At 69.2% G+C, this 12629-nt stretch overlaps 1 protein-coding gene across 9 annotated transcripts in view; it reads left to right on the forward strand.

The window, feature by feature from the left end:
- CACNA1B (calcium voltage-gated channel subunit alpha1 B) overlaps window positions 1-12629 on the forward strand; it is a 126005-nt gene that overhangs the window by 4464 nt on the left and 108912 nt on the right. The gene's annotated exons all lie outside the window — the stretch shown is intronic.

Below are 12629 nucleotides of genomic sequence, written 5' to 3' on the forward strand. Positions count from 1 at the left end.
GGGGGGCCTTCCCGGCCCCGCCCGAGGCGGCTGGCATGGCTGCAGGGGCCGCGGGTGGGGAAACCTCCGCTCGCCGCCCGTGTGGGACCGAGAGGCGGCTGTGCTGCAGGCCTCGGCCGGGGGGCAGCTCGCAGGGACCTGTCCTCGGGTGAAGCTCACGGGCCGAGTCACGGGGGCGGCTGCTGGCTCTGTGGCCGCGTCACCCCGGGGGCAGGATTCCCAGGGCAGGGGGTGGCCTGGGCCGTGGCAGCGGTGTGTCAGTGGGGCGGCCGCTGCGAAGGTCTCCCCGAGCCCTGGGGCTTGGCCACGTGGGGGTGCACGTGGCCCCCGGAAGCTGTGGATCCTGCGGCCTGCCCACCACTTTCCTCTTCACTGCGGCCCTGACGGTGGCCCACGGCAGCCTGGGGCCTGGAAGTCGACCCAGGGGGGTGGGCTGGGGCCTCAGTTTCCCCATCTTCCTGATGGGTGCCGTCGCGCCCCCGCCCTGCTTCTTTGCCCACCAGCTGAGGGCAGGGCTGAGGTCTTGCTTGAGCCCGGGGTGGGGGGGGTGAGCACTGGGGGAGTTTGCGGCACAGCCCTGTCTGCACGGCCCCGTGGGCCCTGCCCTGAGCCAGGGCCTCTGGTCTGTTTTTCCCTGGAGACTCCAGGCCGAGGTGCGGCCAAGTGGGCCCCACAAGGCCCGGAGCACAGGCCCGTGTGAGGGGAGATGAGGTGCCTCTGGGTGCTCCCGCCTCGCGCTCCCCCTGGGTCCTTGGGCCGGTGACAGCCGCCGGTCACCAGCGCTGATGGGACCCCGCTTGCTGTGTGTGTGTGTGTGCTGACCTCTGTCCCACTGATGACCCTTGGGGGTGGGGCGGGGGGTGCCTGGCGGGCAGGCACTGCCGGGCGGCGGGGAGGGTCGGAGTGTCACTGTTTACGTCTCTCTCCGTCCCTCTGGACGTGAGTCTCTGAGGACCAGAGCAGCATCTTATTTTCCAGGGTGTCCCCGGAGCCTCGCTTGGGGCAGGCTCCCAGGCGGGGTCAGGGGTGTCTGCAAATTAGCGGGTATGGCAGCGATGATGCCGGGCGGGGCGGGGCCCGCTGAGCGTGCCGTGCGCTGTCCGTGGTGCTGAGTGGCTGAGCGGCTCAGGGCGAGGCAGGGAGTCTGCCCGCACCCGCCCCTTAGCAGGACCCCTGGGTCCTCCACAAGCATGTCTTGACCCCAGGCCCAGGGATCCTGGGCCCCTCGGCGGGGCCGGGAGAGACCTCCCAAGGGTGCCCCTGGGCTGCCCTCCCTTGCCTGGCGACCGCGTTCCCGGCGGGCTTGCCGTCCTGGGAGCCCAGTGAGAGGGCCCCAGGGGTCCCCGCACTCCAGCCCTGCAGACCCCCCTCCCGGCCCCTCTCCTCTCTCCGTCTCCCGCCTCCGCCTCCCTGTCTTCTGTCCTGATCTTCAGGTGTGCTTCCTGCCCTCTCCTCCGGTTCCCGGCCGCCCTCCCGGCCGCCCTCCCCTCCCCGGCCTCCCCTCGGGTCTCTCCCTCCCTCCGGCCCTGCTTCTCTCTCTCTCTCTGTCTCTCCCCGAGGCCCGTGGCTCTGTCGTGCTGCCCGGTCTCTCGTTCCCGCTGTTTCTCCTCCTGCTTGTCTGCCGGACGCGGCCCGGAGGCCCTGGTTCCCTGTCTCCAGGAGGTGGGCTGGGAGCCGGCACCCGCCTCTCTGTCCTGCCCTCGTCCCCCGTGCGCTGCTTTGGGAGGGGGTCTTCCTGGTGGGAAGGGCCACCTGTGTCCTGCGGGGGTTCGAGCGCTGGCCCAGAGTCAGGGGAGGCCCCCCCGGCTCCTTGTGCAGCACGCAGGACGCGCATACCTGTGTGTGCATGTGGGTGCACGTGCGCCTGCGTGTGAGTGTGCACGTGTGCCTGTGTGCGCGCACACATAGGTGTGGGTGCATGTGTGTGTGGGCCTGCATTCATGTGGGCAAGTGTGTGTGTGAGTGCCTGTGGGGTGGGTGCATGTGTGTTGGTACGTGTGTGTGTGCCGGTGGGTGCGGGTGTGTGCACACATGTGTGCATGTGGGTGCGGGTCAGGTGTGCGAGCCTGCGAAAGGCAGGGAGGGGCCCTGGGTCCTTCTGGGGTGACTGCTGGCTGGTGGGGAGTCAGGGAAAAGCCCTGGCTCTGGTCCCTCCTGAGCGGGCGTCCCTGTGGGGAGCCATCCAGGGGGCCTGTTCGTTCTCGTTACTTTGTTGTTTTAATTAGGGTTAGCCTAATTGGTGCCCAGAGGGCTGGAGGCCCTGGTGGGTGGGGAGAGGCCCTGGTGGGGGCCACCTGCTGCCTGGCGAAGCCCAGCGCACCCCCACAGCCCAGCTGGGGTCTCCCCTGCTTCTGAGGCCGGTCTGCAGGGTTGGGGGGGCCCCAGCCCGGCCTCCTCCCCTGCTGGCCTGTGAACGGAGCCTGGGCCTTGGGGTGGGGGCACAGCCTGGCGTGTCCTGCCTCCCTGGGCGTGCGCTGAGGGCCCGCCCTGCTGGCTGTCCTTCTGTCGGTACTCCATCCGTGTGTCTGTCTGGCTATGTGAGCCACCCCCCACACAGGTCATTTGTTAGCCGAGTCTGTGTTCGGGACTGCTTGAGTGTCTGCCGGCGCCCTGCCCGCCCCGGGCCTGGGGCTCTCCCGCTCCTGTCCAGCCCCCCACCCCCGTCCCTCTCAGCGCACGTTTACCCCTTCCTGTCTGTCTCCCGCCACCCTGCTCCACCCTGTGCTCCGCGGCTCTGGCGTGCCCTGAGGCCCCCCCGCACGTGAGAGTGCCAGGCGTCCTCTGTCCCGCAGAAAAGGGCAAGGAGGGCCAGGCGGGCGGGCCTTGTCCCTGCCAGGACCCGGGTGTGGCGATGGCCCCGGGCAACGAGGGCTGAGGAGAAGCCACCGGGCTGAGCGGGGACCCGGCGCTCACAGGCCCGGCGGCCCGTTTCGGGAGGGGCAGGCGCTCCTCAGAAGGGCGAGGGGGGTGGAGGGTGTGAGCAGGGTGGCCGGCAGGGCGGGTGGGGCCTGGACCCCGGGGTCAGGGGGCGGGGCGGCCCCTCTGCAGTGCAGGGAGACTTGCGGCCACGCAGGGCAGGAGGTGGCGGGGCTCCGGCCCCGGTGCTGCTGGCTGGTCCAGGATCCAAGGACTGGCGGGCGACTACACAGAGTCCTGGGGTGAGGGCGTGGGGTCCAGACCCCCGGAGTCCAGGCCCAGCTCTCCACGGCGGCAGGGACAGGGTGGGGGGGAGTGCAGGGTGTGCCCTGGGAGACAGAAGGGACGGTGCGCCCACCTCCCCAGCCCACCCGAGCGACCACCTGGCGTGTCCTTCCGGCACCAGCGCCACCGCCCCCTCACCCCTAACCCTAACCCCCCCCAGTTCCCTCAGAAGCCCCCGCCTCACCCTTTGGTCCAGCCGGGACAGGGCCAGGGTCCCCTCAGACTCTGGGGACGTCCTCCTGCCGGGCTAGAGCCCCAGAACCCCGGATTCCCGAGCAGCCCGACCCCGTCCTGGCCCCAGCCTGGGGCTCCCCTTCCTAGTCCTTGGGGACGGCAGAGAGACGTGTCCCAGCTCAGGCGGGGGGCCCCCAGGGGACATTTCCGACCGCACTCTTTGCTTTACTCCAAATTACACCGGAGCCTCTTTCCAGGACGTGTAATTAGAGCTGAGAGGCCTGGGCCTCCTGGGGCGGGGCGGGCTCTGCAGCCGCTCAGCGGGGCCGGTCGGGCAGACAGGCCGTGGGTGGGGGCACCGGCCGGACTGGGCCGGGTGGGGGGGACTGGGACCTCGCACCTGAGTGTGGGGTGACCCTGTCTGTGTCCAAGGGACAAGACACAGCCTGTCTCAGGGACCAGAGACTCGTGGGCGGACGCGCGGCCGCTGGAGCCACCGGGCATCCGCCCTTCCCGCGTCCCGTGACCTCGGTCCTGCCGGGGGGTCTCCCTGCCCCGTCAGGTGGGGCTTTGCCAGGGGGGCTCCCCCTGGCAAAAGCCATGGGGGCTCCCCCGTCAGGTGGGGGTTCCTTGGTTGGACCTCTCTCGTGCCCCCCGCCTGAGGCTGGAAGCAGCCCCTCCGATGACATGTGTCTGAGGCCAGGGGGCGGGGGCCGGGCTCAAACGAGGGCCCCGGAGCAGAAGAGGGAGGCTGTCGGGCCTCGTTGCTGGGGGTCTGAGTGCGGTCGGGGTCCCTGCAGGCGGTGTCCGTGGGGCGTCACTGGCGGTCCCGGAGGGCTGGCACGTGGTCGAGAACCCCACCCCTAGGGTGGGCAGGGGTCGGGCTGGGTGGAGCCACCCTGTGCCTAACCCCCAGGCGCCGCCCTGTGACCAGGCCCTGGGGTCCGGCCTGCCCGACGCCGGGTGATGGAAGCCCGGGGGGAGGTGGGCAGGGTGGAGACAGCCGGCCGGGTGGACGACCCGCTCTCTCGCCCTCGCCCCGTGTCTCCCCTGTCCCAGCGTCGCTGACACTCTCCTGCGGGGGGCCCAGAGCCACACCCGCCCGGGCACTGGCTGCAGCCCCCACCGCCCCAAGGGCCGGGCGCGCCTGGGCAGGAGGGGCCCAAACTGCTGGGCTCAGGCCTGAGCCTCTGGCCCACGGGTCACCCCAAGGCGGGCTGGGTCCGCTCCCGGCCTGCAGGGTCCCACGTGGGCGAGGAGGGGTGTGGGCGGTTGCTGGGCGGAGCGGCAGCCGGTGTGCAGGTGCTCGGGGCGCAGCCACCTGACCCGGCAGCCCCTGGGGAGCGTTGGCCCGGCTCCCCGCGTCCTGCCCACATCACAGGCCCCCCCGGGACGGGGTGCCTGGTGGGGGAGGGGGGAGGGAGGTTTCACCCGGACCCCAAGGACCTCCTGTCGTCCTCAGGGCCTGGGCTGCTTGTCCCCGAGGCAGGGTGGTCCCCGGGGCCCGGTGGGGGCCGGGCGATCTGCTCTTCACTGTTGGTCTGGGTGCCTGGGGCCTGTTCTCACTCCCACCTGAGGCCTCCGGCGCCCCAGGGCCCACAGGTACTGCCCGTTGGTCTTAGAGCGGCTCGGGGACAGTCCTGGCAGCTGACCACCGAGCTGGAGGGTGTTCGGCCAGACCCCTGCGGCCACTTTGATTCTCAGCGAGCCTCGGAGCCAGGTTTGGGGCATCTCCGCCTGGCCCGCCCCGTTCCGTGGGAGGCAGTGGGGTGGGGTTGGGCTGGTGGTCGGGGCAGCCACCTGCCCCTGGGCCGCCCTCACTCCTGGGCCATCGTCTGGGGGTGCGTTGGGGGGCGCTGCAGAGTCCCCCGCCCCTCTCCTTCTTGGGTCTGTAGCTGGTGGGCTGAGGGGAATGGCAGATGCCTTCTAAATTAGTTGCCAACTTGTGAGAAGGAGCCTTTACGGAGCGATGCGCTTTTCCACTTGCTTTGATGCAACCGCTGGGGGCGGCAGCGGGTCCATCAGATCCGGAGGCCCCCGCAGAGGGACTGGGCCTCTGGCTGAGGCTGGGTGCTGTCTCCCAGGGCCCACAGCGTGCAGGCCTGGCACCCTCCCCCTGGGTCCCGTGGTCGGTGCACTTGCCGAGGCCACAGGAAGCCAAGTCCGTGCCTTGGGGGGGCAGGCAGGACCCTTCACCCAGGGCTGCGGACACCCCTGCAGCCCCAGGGCGGGGCCCCTGGGCTTGGAGCTGGTTTTGCTGCTGAGCTCCAGGCTCTGCCCTCGACCCCCCACTCCCAGGAGGAATGGTTGTCGGTGTCTCCTGGTTACTTGGCCTGTGGGGGGAGCAGGGGCAGGGACGGAGCCTCCCCTCCAGCTCTGTCCGCGGGGTGTGCTGTCCCTCAGGCCCCCGCCCCGCCCCTGAACCTCCCTGGGGAGCCGTTCTAGAGCGCCCCCTGCAGGGCCCTCTGCCTGGGGAGCCAGGGCCCGTATGGCCCTGCCCTGTCTGCGCGGCCCTGGCTCCACCACCCTGCTGCCTCTGCACCCCCATCTCCGCCGGGCTGGCCCCTCCTCACCCCTCCTCACCCCAGGGGCCCTCCCTGCTCTGGCCAGCTCCCCAGCGCCCCACTTCTTTTCGGCGACCTTGTTCCCTCGAAGGCCGTGCGGCTGCCCCCTCCCACCGCCAGGACAGAGGCCCAGGCTGGCGGCTCGCACCGCAGACGCGCCGTCTCGGGTCTGGGGGCGGGCAGTCCGAGGTCGAGGTGTCTGCAGGGCTGGTTTTGGTGACGCTGCCCTCCCACTGTGGCGTCACAGCTCTGGGCTCGTCCCTTCCTCGGGGACACCAGCCCTGCCGGGTTGGGGTCCACCCTAGGACCTGCCTCGGGGCCGTCTCTGAGTGTAGTCCCACCCGGGGCTGGTGCCGCGGCTGTGGCTGCGGGACGAGCCTCTCCCTCAGACCTGTCGGCACTGCGCCCGGTCCCCGGGCCGCGGTCGGAGCTCCCCACGCCCGTGCGGCTCCAAGTCCATCCCCGAGTCCACCCCCGGGGCTCCGGTGGCGATGGGACGCACCCCAGGGACGCAGCCTGTCGGTGCGGCTGGCCTGTTGTGGGCCCCTGCTAACTAATGCAGCACCTTCCTCCCCCTCGTGCCCCTCTGCTGACCCTGCGTCCTTTGTCTCCCCTCCCGGGGCCTGGCCTCCGGGTCTGAGGAAGCCGCAGCAGCACCAGCAGATGAGCTCTCCGGGTGGGCCGAGCCAGGGCTCCCCGCCCCGGGGGGGGGCCTCTCTGCCTGGATCAGCCCATGTGTGGGGTCCCCTGGGCGAGGTGCAGTCCCCGGTCTGCAGGGGAGTCCCCGGGGGCCTGCAGCGCTTCTCCCCACTCCGCCTGCGGTCTGAGGACCTCGTCCTGGGAACGCAGTGTGGGGGCTGGGGGGCCTCCGTGACGGGCAGGAGGTCAGAGCTTCCCTCCTCCCGTCACCGATCGGCACTGGGTGCAGCGGCTCCACGGGGGTGGGGGCTGAGGCCCAGGGGTGCCCGCAGGGCCAGGGCTGCAGGTGCACCCGGCGGGGCGGCCCCGCTGCCCCCAGCCGCCCTCCGGCCCTGGCCCGGACTGAGTAGGGGGGCTGGGTCCTGCACTGTCGCAGATGGGCTCCCCTCCCGGGTGGGGCGTTCCCCCCTGTGCTGGGTGGGGAGGGGGTGCGGGGGCCGCGGTCCTCAGGTCTTCCCCAGAGCTGCAGCCAGTCACGCGGAGCGGCGGGGCCGGCTCCGCACAGGCGCGTGGGTAAATACAAGTGGAAGCTGGCCCTGCGACTTTTCTAAGTCCTCGGCCGAGGACATTTTTTCCGTTGCTTCAGAGACAGACGAAGGGAGAGGGAAACGACGATTGGGTGCCTCCCTCGCGTGTCCAGACCCGGGATCGAACCCTCGGACTTTGGGGTGTCCGGGCGGCGCTCCCACGACTGGGCCCGTCTGGGCGGGGCCCAGCTGCTGTTCTAGTCCGGTAATCCCGCCGCCCCCGGAGCTACTGTCGTCGTGAACACCCGCTCTGGAGAGGTGAGGACGTGGTCGTCGTGAGCTGATTGTCGGCTCCGAGATGCAGGAAGTGCCGGCCTGGCCTGGCCTGACGGCGGGACTTGGCCCAGCGGCCCTCCCCCGGCACCCCTCCCCCTCCCCCTCCCCCAGCGCCCCTCCCCCACCCCCTCCCTGCAGCCCGTCCCTCCGCACCCTCCGCACCGCGCCGGGCCCCTTCTCCGCGTCCGTGATCTGTCGTTCCCAGGACTTTGTGGGGATCGGGTCGCACCTTTGGGGGCCGCCTCTCCCACTGCACCCAGTGTGGGAGGGAGGGAGGCAGAGTTCCTGGACTTACGGGCGTCTCTGCTGCTGAGCAGTGCTGTGCTGCGTCTGGCCACGGGCTGTGTGACCGTCCCCTGCGCAGGGGCGTCCGGGGGCTCCCAGGTCTTGAAGCATCAGGAACAAAGCCGCCCCCTCGCCGGCGTGCAGGGCGGTGGTGCGCGGCGGCCTCCGTCCCCCCAGCGACGCTGCCGGGCCCAGTGGCGGCTGCTCTTCCGCTGGTGTCGGGGCGGCCTCGGCCCGTCCCTCGTCCGGCCTTCCCACCTGCCGCGCGTGCGCGAGCCGCGCCTCCAGGTGCTCGCCGGCACCGGCACCGGGCGCTGTCCCCGAGCCCGTTTCCGGCCTCCTGTGTGTGCAGCGGACTTCGTGCGGTCGCAGCGCCCGCCCCCACGCGCGGGAGGTCGGACAGCCTGGGTGGGCGGCTCCGTTGCCGTCTGCCTGTCCGTCCGTCCTGTGAAATGTTTCTGCACAAACTCCGCTCGGTTCCCACTGGCCTCTTCGTTCCGTTTTCGAGTCCCCAGGGGTCACAGTCAGGACCTCTCCCCGGTGTCTGGCTCCCGACTGCGATCTGTCTCGCTGCGGGTTCCTGGCGGCCATCACTCGGGGACTCCCTCAGCGTCTTGGATCAGGAGGCTTCAGCCTCCCGTCAGCTTTGGGGAGTTTTCAGCCGCTGCTGCCCACGCACTCGGGGCCTCTCGGCCCTCCCTCCGACGAGGGACCGCGCCCTCCCGGGCTCCGATCCCCCAGCTCTGTCCCCGGCCGGCCCTGGGGCCCTCTCCCTCCGGCCTCGTGTTCCCTGCGGCCACTGGGCTGCTTCCCCGCTTCCCTCTGCTGCTGGGGGCCGCCGGCCCCTCGGCCCTCCTCTCGGCTGCCCGGTTCTTCAGTCGTGGCGCTGCCGCCGGCTGCGTCCTGGTGTGCATCTCCGACGTGGCCTCTGCCTGTCCCAAGCACGGCAGCGGCTGCTGGGGGGAGAACAGGGGGTTCTGACCCCTCTGACACCTCAGGGTGGGGTGGCTGCCTCGAGGGTCATCGGCTCTTGGGTGTCCACGGCGTTCTGAGTGAGTTTTGGTTGAAACCTGGACATTTTCACATTATTTTCTGAGACTCTGTTTGTTATTTAAGTCCTTTTTAGCTGAGTGTCTGGTCCTGACCCTTGAGGGGACCAGGGCTCTCGGCCTTGCCCTGCGTGGGGGGAGGGGCTGCGACTCCTCTGTGTGCCGGGGTCACTGTGGGGGCACCGGGCTGTGACCTGAGCCCGGCCCCGGGCCTCTGCGCCAGCGCTGACCTCGGCCCCGCGGAGCCCCGGGAGGCGGCAGAGGCTGCGGGGTTCTGTTTGCATGACGTGTGCAAGCCGCCCTCCGCCAGGCGTGTGCTCGGGCACAGGCGCCCACGCAGGCCGGGCTGGCCCGTCTCCAGCCCGGGGTGTCCGGCCAGCTCCGGTGCAGGGGGGCCTGTCGGGGCCCCGGCCTGCGCTCCCGCTCAGCCCAGTGGGGGTTGGGAGGCTGAGGCCCACAGGCTGTCTCCATGGCAACGCCAGCAGCCTCTCGGGCTCCCGGGCTGCTGCTAGAAGCAGCACCTGGAAAGCTGGTGACAAAGCAGTTCCTGGTGCTGCCCCTCAGCTCCCATGTCCTGGGCAGGGCCCGGGGGCCGGCACCCCTGCTGCAGCCCTGGCCTGGAGGCCCCTCAGCTGCGCGGGGTGAGCCGGGCCAGGTGTGCGCCGTGGAGGCCTCTTCTGGGCAGGGCAGGGCAGGGAGTGCGGAGCAGGTGTCCTGGGCAGCTGGAGGCACGTGGCCACCCTGTCACCTGTTGCTCCCTGTGGGACTCGTGGAGCCAGAGACTCGAGAGCCGCTAGGTGGGCCCGGGGAGGGCAGAGGGTGCCCCCCGCCCGGCATAAGCCAGGATGACAAGTGCCTTGTCCCCGCGGACCACTGTGGGGACTCAGTGAGCTGGGCGGGCGCCCAGCGGGTGGGGCCCCCTCAGGCAGCCGTCGCTGGCCTCGGCCATGGTCCCGGCAGCCCCCCAGTAGTTCCAGAGCACGTGAAGGTGGGCTGGGGGCTGCCGGGCCCGTGTGGTCTGTGCCGCCCCCCCAGGCTCTGCACGGACCCCTGGAGGGGTGGTCTGGGAGGGAAGGGTCCTTTCCCCCAGAGGGGCAGCAAGCAGGAGGACGAGGAGCGGGGGCAGGCGGTGACCGCCAGGCACGTGGGGTCGGGGTTAGGGTCGACGGGGGCAGCCAGGGGTTCCTCTGGTCTCGTCACTTCCTCACAGACAAATGGCAGCCACTGGTCCCTGGTCACCTCTGGCATTTTCAGAAATGTGTGGCCCGTGGGGTGTGTGGCCGGGCTGGGAAGGCTGGGGGTGACCCAGGGGCTCCTGCACCGACGGCTATTGACGTGTGGAACCCCGAGTCTGGGGGCTGTGGGTGAGATCCGGGGTCGGGGTTCGGGGAGCCGGGTGGCGGCTGCGGCTGTGTGGGGGACATGCCCTCACCGTGGGTGCCGCTGCGGGTGGCCTGGCCGCCGCGTGTCTGCGTGTCTGTGTGTGCTTGTGGCCTGCGGCTCCTGTCCCTGCCCACACGCAGGCCCACGGGCCCATGGCACTGTGTGTCTGAGCAGGTCTCCCCACGTCCATGTGTGGAGGGGCGCTGGGCTGCTGGGCCTGGGTGCACAGCCCGCGCCAGCCGGGCGTGTGTGCTCTGGGCTGCGTGTGTTATGTAGCTGTGATCATAACTCACATAAAATGCTGCGTCTCACCTTCTCCCTCTTGTCTAGCAGCGTGCTGAGGTGGAACCCACAGGCCGTTCCTTCTCCGTGTGCAGCTCGGGGGCTCCCGGCGCGTCCGCAGAGCGGCCTGGCCGGCACCTCCTCCCGTTCCCTGCAGAGCCGGTCCACTGTTCCCCGAGAGGCCCGCGGCCGTGCGCAGTCCGGACCCCCGCCCGGCCCCCCGGGCCCCAGCCTTGACCGCCCCACTCCCCGTGTCCACGGGAGTGTCCGCCCGGACCCTCCACATGCACGCGTGTCCGAGCACGGGGCCCTGCGTGTCTGGCTCTCCACCCACCGTGGGGCTCTTGAGGCTCCTCCGGGCTGCGCACGAGTCAGCTCACACCTGTCTGTCCGCATCGCGTCTCGGACCCCCTGGCTCTGTGTCTTCTTGTCGTTTGCAGCGGCCACCCGGGCCCCGTGGCCGTGGCACTGTGCTGTTCCCGACCCCGAGAGGGCTGCTTGGGGTTATTCTTCGTCCCAGCTGCGGCCTCCTAATCCTGCGTGACTCGATGGGCCAGGTGCCCGGAGTGGGGGCGGGCCGGCGGGGGGCGCACGGGGCGGCCCAGGCAGGGCTGCGGCCGAGGCCCGGGAGGGGGGCGTGGTCTTCGGGAGTCGTCGCTCCTTCCCCATTTCCTGTTCACAGTCCGTTCCGTCAGCCGGGGCTCTTGAGATGAGACTGGACGAGAACCGTGGTAGCAATTCTCATCTCATTACGTGACTTTAAAGGGAGCCCCTCCTGACCGATGCGGGTCTGCTAGCACTGCGAGAGTGGACTTGGTGCCCTGAAAAGATTGTGCAGAAAAGATCTTGCTTCCTATAAAAATCAGCATTCCATTTGTTAAAGTTCCCAATCTAAGAACAGAGCTCTTTAAAAACCCTTAGTTCTCTCTGTGACCACAGGGATGACCTTGAAGGCGTCGTGCTAATAAGTAAGTGAAACAAGTCAGAGGAAGACAAACACTGCGCTCACACCCGGGACCTGGAAACCCACAGACACTCAAACACACCTGGGCACTGGGAGGCGGACGTGCGGCGACGAGGGGGTGTCGGGGCGGTGCCGCCGGGTGCAGGCACACCTGCGGGGGTTGGGGCCGTCAGAGCTGGGGACGCGTGGAGGGGCTGCCCCCAGCGGCAGGCAGAGAGGAAGGTGCAGAGTGTCCCGCTGCTGGGAGGTACTGTCCCCCCGACCCCCGGCGTCGTGTTGGGAGAGACGTGGGCTGGACCATGGTGTAGCCCTGCCACAGCGGGCGGGCGGGCGCCCTGAACTTACACAGCGAGGTGTCGTGATTATTTCTCAACAAAGTGGAGACATTTTAGGTTCAGCTTACAAAAGTTATGTGTATGCATTCAGCAATTTTTTAGAAAGATTTTATTTATTTATTTTTAGAGAGGGAAGGGAGGGAGATAGAGAGAGAGAGAGAGACACATCAATGTGCGGTTGCTGGGGGCCGTGGCCTGCAATCCAGGCGTGTGCCCTGACTGGGAATCGAACCTGCGATGCTTTGGTTCGAAGCCCGCTCTCAATCCACTGAGCTACGCCAGCCGGGGCCATTTGGTGATTTTTAACAGTGATTTTGAAGGAGACTCTAATAGTACTGCATCCCATTTCATAAACGTAATTGTGTCAAACGTTTACAATTCATCTGTAAATTCACTGTAACCGGACCTTCCCATGAAGTGTGGTGTGCCCAGTGCATGAGTGTGAATTCAGGGGACTGTACAGCCGCTTAACAGTTCTGGTGTTTTCCACCAACTGTTAAAATTTCCAACTGGAACCCCAAGTCTAAGTCGCTGTTCCCGTCACGTGGGGACGGCTGGAATCGCTCAGGCCCGCCGCTGGTGGGTCTGGCGGACTCTCCCCACCGGCAGCCCGGCGCGGACGCAGGAAGAGCGGTCCGCGTGCACTTGCCCACGTTTCCCCCCCAGGCTTCCTGGGGGCTGAGTGCGCGGTGCACAGGCGATCGCCGCGGGGCCCTTGCCGGGGTCCAGATGCCGCCCGGACCAGGTCTCTGGGTTTGCCAGCGGGTGTCTAGACGCCTGGGGGACCGGAAGCCGCATGGGAGGGGGAGTGACCAGTGACGTTGGCTAATTACATGACCTGGGTTTCAGACGAACCCTTCTGTGTCATGTCATCTGCCTGTCGCCCTGCG

Source organism: Phyllostomus hastatus, unplaced genomic scaffold (genome assembly GCF_019186645.2).
Source record: "Phyllostomus hastatus isolate PE091 unplaced genomic scaffold, TTU_PhHast_1.1 phas_contig_495, whole genome shotgun sequence".
Classification (NCBI taxonomy): domain Eukaryota; kingdom Metazoa; phylum Chordata; class Mammalia; order Chiroptera; family Phyllostomidae; genus Phyllostomus; species Phyllostomus hastatus.